Here is a 7,468-nt window from a genome sequence, read left to right on the forward strand (position 1 = left end):
GAACAACCACCTCTGGCCGTAATAACGGCCTTGATACGTCTGGGCATTGAGTCAAACAGAGCTTGGATGGCGTATACAGGTACAGCTGCCCATGCAGCTTCAACATGATACCACAGTTCATCAAGAGTAGTGACTGGCGTATTGTGACGAGCCAGTTACTCGGCCACCATTGACCAGACGTTTTCAATTGGTGAGAGATCTGGAGAATGTGCTGGCCAGGGCAGCAATCGAACATTTTCTGTATGCAGAAAGGCCCGTACAGGACCTGCAACATGCGGTCGTGCATTATCCTGCTGAAATGTAGGGTTTCGCAGGGATCGAATGAAGGGTAGAGCCACGGGTCGTAACACATCTGAAATGTAACGTCCACTGTTCAAAGTGCCGTCAATGCGAACAAGAGGTGAGCGAGACGTGTAACCAATGGCACCCCATACCATCACGCTGGGTGATACGCCTGTATGGCGATGACGAATACACGCTTCCAATGTGGGTTCACCGCGATGACGCCAAACACGGATGCGACCATCATGATGCTGTAAACAGAACCTGGATTCATCCGAAAAATGACGTTTTGCCATTCGTGCACCCAGGTTCATCGTTGAGTACACCATCGCTTGCGCTCCTGTCTGTGATGCAACGTCAAGGGTAACCGTAGCAATGATCTCCGAGCTGATATTCCATGCTGCTGCAAACGTCGTCGAACTGTTCGTGCCGATGGTTGTTGTGTTGCAAACGTCCCCATCTGTTGACTCAGGGATCGAGATGTGGCTGCACGATCCGTTACAGCCATGCGAAAAAATGGTTCAAATGGCTCTGAGCACTATGGGACTTAACTTCTAAGGTCATCAGTCCCCTAGAACTTAGAACTACTTAAACCTAACTAACCTAAGGACATCACACACATCCATGCCCGAGGCAGGATTCGAACCTGCGACCGTAGCGGCCGCGCGGTTCCAGACTGTAGCGCCTTTAACCGCTTGGCCACCACGGCCGGCTTACAGCCATGCGGATAAGATGCCTGTCATCTCGACTGCTAGTGATACGAAGCCGTTGGGATCCAGCACGGCGTTCCGTAGTACCCTCCTGAACCCACCGATTCCATATTCTGCTAACAGTCATTGGATCTCGACCAACGCGAGCAACAATGTCGCGATACGATTAACCGCAGTCGCGATAGGCTACAATCCGACCTTTATCAAAGTCGGAAACGTGATGGTACGCATTTCTCCTCCTTACACGAGGCATCACAACAACGTTTCACCAGACAACTCCGGTCAACTGCTGTTTGTGTCTGAGAAATCGGTTGGAAACGTTCCTCATGTTAGCGCGTTGTAGGTGTCGCCACCGGCGCCAACCTTGTGTGAATGCCCTGAAAAGCTAATCATTTGCATATCACAGCATTTTCTTCTTGTCGGTTAAATTTCTCGTCTGTAGCACGTCATCTTCGTGGTGTAGCAATTTTAATGGCCAGTAGTGTAGCAATGACACATAGGCAAGGGATTAGTGTGGCATTCATGATTTTCCGACGTGCGTACGGTAAATGAGGAGACGTAAACTATGGCGACGTTATTACCAAATGCGGCCAAATATGGTGAACGTGATGTTATTCTTTTCTTGGCTGCCGAAGGACAAAAGCCGGTAAACATTCAATGGTAAAATGAAGAATATGTATGGGATAGCATGGCTGTCGAAAACCACCGTTATAGAATTAGTGTGTTTCTTCATGATAACGCGCGTCCCCATATCGCAAATATATAGTAACGCAGTACTTATGCCAACTCAAGTGGGAAACACTCGAACAGCCGCCATAGTGTCTTGCTGTCCCTTTACGCGATTTCACGCCTTGAAAGGTCTACGATTCTTGTCGGACGAGGATGTGCGGCAAGCTGTTACCGACTTCTTCAGGCAGTAGGGTGCGCTGTTTTACTAAATGGGTATCTGAAACATGTGGGATGTCTGCCTCGATGCTCAAGGTTATTTCTCCTGACTGTCATGCCGATTTTAGACTGTGTGGTGCTCGAGCGGAAAGTTTTTGATCACCCACTGTTATTAGTACAGCCAAGAAAATAATAAATCATGGAGGGTGCCCATAAATTATCTTTACATCTTAAAAATTTAATACATTTAAAACCATACTAGAAATAAACAAATAGTTTTCAACATGTGGTAAGGTAATTCATAAAGTTTTGTTTCCTCTTTCGTACACAATGTGTGCCCCTTAGTGGCACGGATAGTCATTAGTCAGAATTCTATTTCTCTCCGCGCGATTTTCAAGATCTCCTTGGTGACATGCATACGAATGCGTGCGTTCAAGATCTATAGGTCCCTAACCTTGCTTCGGTACGTCACATCTGTGGTGTCACCGCCAGACACCACACTTGCTAGGTGGTAGCCTTCAAATCGGCCGTGGTCCGTTAGTATTCGTCGGACCCGCGTGTCGCCACTATCAGTGATTGCAGACCGAGCGGCGCCACACGGCAGGTCTAGTATAGAGAGACTCCCTAGCACTCGCCCCACTTGTACAGCCGACTTTGCTAGCGATGGTTCACTGTCTACATACGCTCTCATTTGCAGAGACGACAGTTTAGCATAAACTTCAGCTGCGTCATTTGCTACGACCTAGCAAGGCGCCATATTCAGTTACTATATGTCTTCTGAACAGATAATATTGTGAATCATGTACCGTCAAGAGCGACGTTCGTCATTAATGGATTAAAGTTAAGTATCAAACTAATTACGTCCGCTTTCTGAATTCTAATTCCTTGTCATGTTCCAGACCTCACGTCAGTATAGTTCTTCCCTCCTCACGCCAGCCTGCGTGAGCTAAAACGCGTGCATTTCGGCCTCCACTAGTAACACGCTGTTGGCTCTTCTGCCAACACAACAACATCCTTTACAAAACCCCACTGGAAGAAGTCTAGCGGTGTGAGACCAGCGGATCGTGCCGGCCATCGAACTGGACCATTCCGTTCAATCCACATATACGCAACTTTTCATTTAGATACTGACGAACATTTAGGGACAAGTGAGTGGTGCCCCATCCTGCTGGAATATGACATCTGGTTGCAGATGTTCCAATTGCGACATAACAAACTCTCGGGACATGCCCAGGGAAACGCCACCGTTGATGTCAGACTCGGTGAAAAAGAATGGACCAGTGATGCAGTTGTACGTCAGTCAGCACCAAACAATGACTCTGGAACTGTCTCTTTCCATTTCACGTGTAACATGAGGATGCTGTGAATAGCATATAAGACTTTATGACAGTTCAGTTTCCCGGATACACGAAACTTTGCCTCATGGAGGAACAAATCTTTCTTTGCGTCAATCTTGCCTAGCGTATACACTGCAAACTGTTCACTCTGAGATTTGTCCATAGGCTTTAATGCCTGAAGCAGCTGCACCTTACAGTAATACAGCCGTAAATTCTCATGCAACACATTGTGCGCTGGCCGCCGTACGCATCGATATTGTCCGACTCCTTGCCAACACCTGTCGTACCTTGTCCACGTTTGCGCCTGAAACAGACGGGCGACCCGTCCCCTTCTTAACGGCAACACTACCTGTTTCCAAAAATGACGTATGCGAAATCCGAATAGTTGGTCGGGGTGGTGGGTACTGGACGTCGTCTGCGTGAACCAGGCCACAGACTGAGCTGTGGCGTCTTCATTTTATCAGATATTAAAGTTCAGTTTTGTTTCAAAATTTCGCCACCTCGAGGGTAGAAAGACTTTATGAGTTATCTTATTACATGTTGAAAACAATTTGTTAATATGTAGTATAGTTTTAAAATGATTAATGTCTTAAGTTACAAAGATGATAGCGGACACTGTGTATATGTACATTTATTTTTTGAAAATAGAATCGAAAATGCAAAAAGAAATAATGTGATAATTATCAGACAGTTTGTCGTAATGTTATACAGTGTCTTTCACCGAGCTTAGACAAGCATCTCCCGCTTTCGTGTTTATTAAACGAACCCGCGAGAAACGCGCGGGTCTGTTTTGATCTCCTCATTTTCCCCCATCAGTCACATCTGTTTAAGTTCCGAGACGGAGTAACGGTATTCAGACATCATTCAAAAGAGAATTTTGTAAACTATCCCTTTCGTGAGTCAGCTACAATTGCTGGCACTTGCTTTACTTATTATTGCTTTATGTAGTATGTAACGCCGGAAATGCATATCCTCCTATTTCCATCTATTGCACTGCAAATTTTTTTCCTTATTTTGTTACCTGAAGATATAACATTTCTGTGTCTTTGTATATTCTAATTGTTTTACTATTTGTATATATATGCATTTATGTCGATGTGTAATTGGTTTGTTTTGTGAATATTATTTGTATTTATACGCTGGGTCTGGCCTAGGGAAAACTATGCTATCGAACGATTACATCGATAGGTCGTGTGTAGAACCAAAGTGTTTAGGATCTTTGGTAGTGAACTCTGCCGCATGGATCGCGGGCAGAGCGGAGTCTGGCTGGAGTAGTGCAGTGGAGCAGGTCTGTTGTGTGACGCTCCCGAGAGTTGCCGCGCTTTTAGTGCTAATTATATGTGCGATAACCTTTCTTTTTCAGTTACTATAGTAATTGTCCATAGGACTGGCGACCGTAATTTTCCCCAAATCTCAAATATGTAATTACCGCTAGTTAATTGTTAACGCAACGACCGCACATTTACTTTCTTTATTAACTTTACCCTTTTTCATAATTAATTTTCACCAATTTCATTTGAATTTTTCCTTTCATTTAGATGTAACCCTTTCCTCCCTCTTTACCGACAGATTAACTTCGGTGACGATTGCTTTTCCCAAATTTCCATTAGGTACACGCGGTTTAATTTTTCACTGTCATTAAGGTCGATAAGTGAGGGGGAGGTTACAAGTAGTTCCCTTTAAATCGTCCCGTAAACCTAGATGTTTCCAGTGACTGTTCTCCAGTCGTATAGTTACCTAACAAAGAGGTTTTTCTCCTATTTACGTCCCTTCGTTACATTTGTCTGTCTAATGCCTCCACGAAGCAGATCTTCCTGCATTTCGCTTCAGTTTCCTTGCATTGCGACTCCTCTACAAGGGACAGTGAAATGAAAATAAGACAGATGGAAAAAAGTATATAAAGAGTTTATTATTTCAAAAGTAATCGCCGCAACTGTTAAAACATTCATCCCACTGTGAGACAAGGCGGTCAATGCCTTCATGGAAAAATGTTTACGGTTGTCTAGGGAACGATGTTTCTATTAAGGCAGGCACCCTAGCGGAAAAACTTTGTAAACATTTGGGCCGGCATTTGGTTAGCACGTTGTTTCTACTATGCTGCAGAAGTTTCGCTAGGAAGCCCTTGCACATCATCCGTACAGTCTCAAACTCTCCCCGTGCGATGTTAATGTGTTTGGAGCCCTGAAGAAATGCATTCGTGGTTGTTGAATTTCTTCCGGATGAATAGGTGCACGCCTGGATGCAATCACAGTTCCATAGGAAACTGAAAACATTTTGAGCCGAGCCACTACCTCTTCCTACCTCCTCAGGTCGCATCGTGAGACTGACGGCACCCCATTCCAGTTCCCCCACCGAGGAAAATACGCTGGACCTACCGGGAATCGAACGCGGCTCCTCCGCACAGCCAGATACGCTGACCCTGAACTATGGAGGCGGACAATTGAAATAAGCTGTTGAATATTTATGTATTCCTCATTATTTACTTCTACGAGGAATATCATATGCCGAAGTGGCCACGTATACCATTTTTTTTCCTTTGTTAGCACGGCTTAGACATAATTTCTGTAAGTTTCACTTCGTTTACTAAGGTGCAGTAATCAGGACTCAACACAATACTGCGTAGTAATATGAACAGTTAACAGTATAATTGAGGAAATGCATTAAACACCTTGTGGAACGTTGTGTAACTTTGTACCCTGAGTCGCGCGGGGTAGCCGAGCGGTCTACGGCGGCTTGTCACGGTTCGCGCAGCTCCCCCCGTCGGAGATTCGAGTCTTCCCTTGGGCATAGGTGTGTGTGTGTGTGTGCGTGTCGTCCTTAGCGTAAATTAGTGTAAGTTGGATTAAGTATTGTGTTAGCTTAGGGACCGATGACCTCAGAAGTTTGGTCCCATTAGACCTTATCATAAATTTTCAAATTTCCTTTGTACCCTTGTCTGAACTTAAAATGTTTTGAGGTTCTGGACACCAATCTTCATAATTTTTTTAAGATTACCCACGCTCTCCCAAGAGTAACGTTTACTTTTTTCATGTTTCTTTCAGCTTCATGTTTATGAATTGTCTTTCCTGGAATTTCTGTGTCTCGATCTGTTCGTCATTCTGTCGTACACCATCAGTTACGGCTCACCGTCTTTCCGAACAAATGCACACACGCGAAACAATGCGGACACAATCACAGACCTACGTTTGGCATCCACTGAAAACTGTGCGTAATAACAATTGTATATGACACATTTACAGAACAGTGTTGAATTTTTAAATACTGCAATGCATTCAAATATATTCTGTATCTTGTGCTCTCCACCAGCAAAAGCGCTTTTTGTTTCCCAAACTCCAGTAAACGAATGGACAAATAAATACATATTCAGAGACTCAAACTTCGCAGTTTTTAATTTATTGAAAAATTCTTTTGTGCCGACGTACCGCGACCGATGTCCATTAGTCCGCATGAATTTATTAATTCCTCGGCATTGCGATAAACGCACAGCGCCCGGGTGCTGGTCTGGCTGCGATATGCCCTGTCTCGCTCCTTACCACCTACGCGCCGCATTTACAACGCCAAATGCTGCTGCAGAATACTAATCGAAACCGGTTTCAAGAGCACGGGCCGTCGTTTTCATTTCCGCAGATGTAAAATGCATGTCGAATCATGACTTCATACAGTTTACATTTGTTAAATTATATCCAGTAATATTACTCGTCGTATGTTTTTAATGGTGCCATTCGAGAAGAAGTGTGTTATTTTTAAGCTGGAATATTGCCTACTAAAAATGCATGGAACTGAAACTATAGCTCATAGAAGTAGAGCTTAACTTTACGTTCCAAAAAGTAGAAAAGTACACATGTGTTTTCGCGGAATATCCCTCGGATAGTTTAAGGTTTGTTTGCATTAAATTAGTGAATAGACAACGTTCAGAAGCAAAATTTTAGTGGCTTAAACTTTTCTACGTAAGTTGTTTGCAACGGATGACGAGGGCCACCCTTTATGGAAGATCACGACGATGGGAGAGGGCCAGAGATCATGCAGCATCCAGCAGCAGCAGCCCATGACGTCAGAAAGGTAGGAGGTGACGATAAACACATCGTTGGTCATGGAAACCTGCACTGTACGACATGTAAACTTCTTCATTTCCGCCCCAACCAGTGTAATTAATTACCACAGTGAATGCTGCTATCGATATAAAAAAAAAGAGACGAAAAAAGTACATAACACGAAGTATTTGAATAAATTAAGTTAATTTCTTTCGGAAAGATT

The sequence above is a fragment of the Schistocerca nitens genome, chromosome 1 (assembly GCF_023898315.1).
Source record: "Schistocerca nitens isolate TAMUIC-IGC-003100 chromosome 1, iqSchNite1.1, whole genome shotgun sequence".
NCBI lineage: Eukaryota > Metazoa > Arthropoda > Insecta > Orthoptera > Acrididae > Schistocerca > Schistocerca nitens.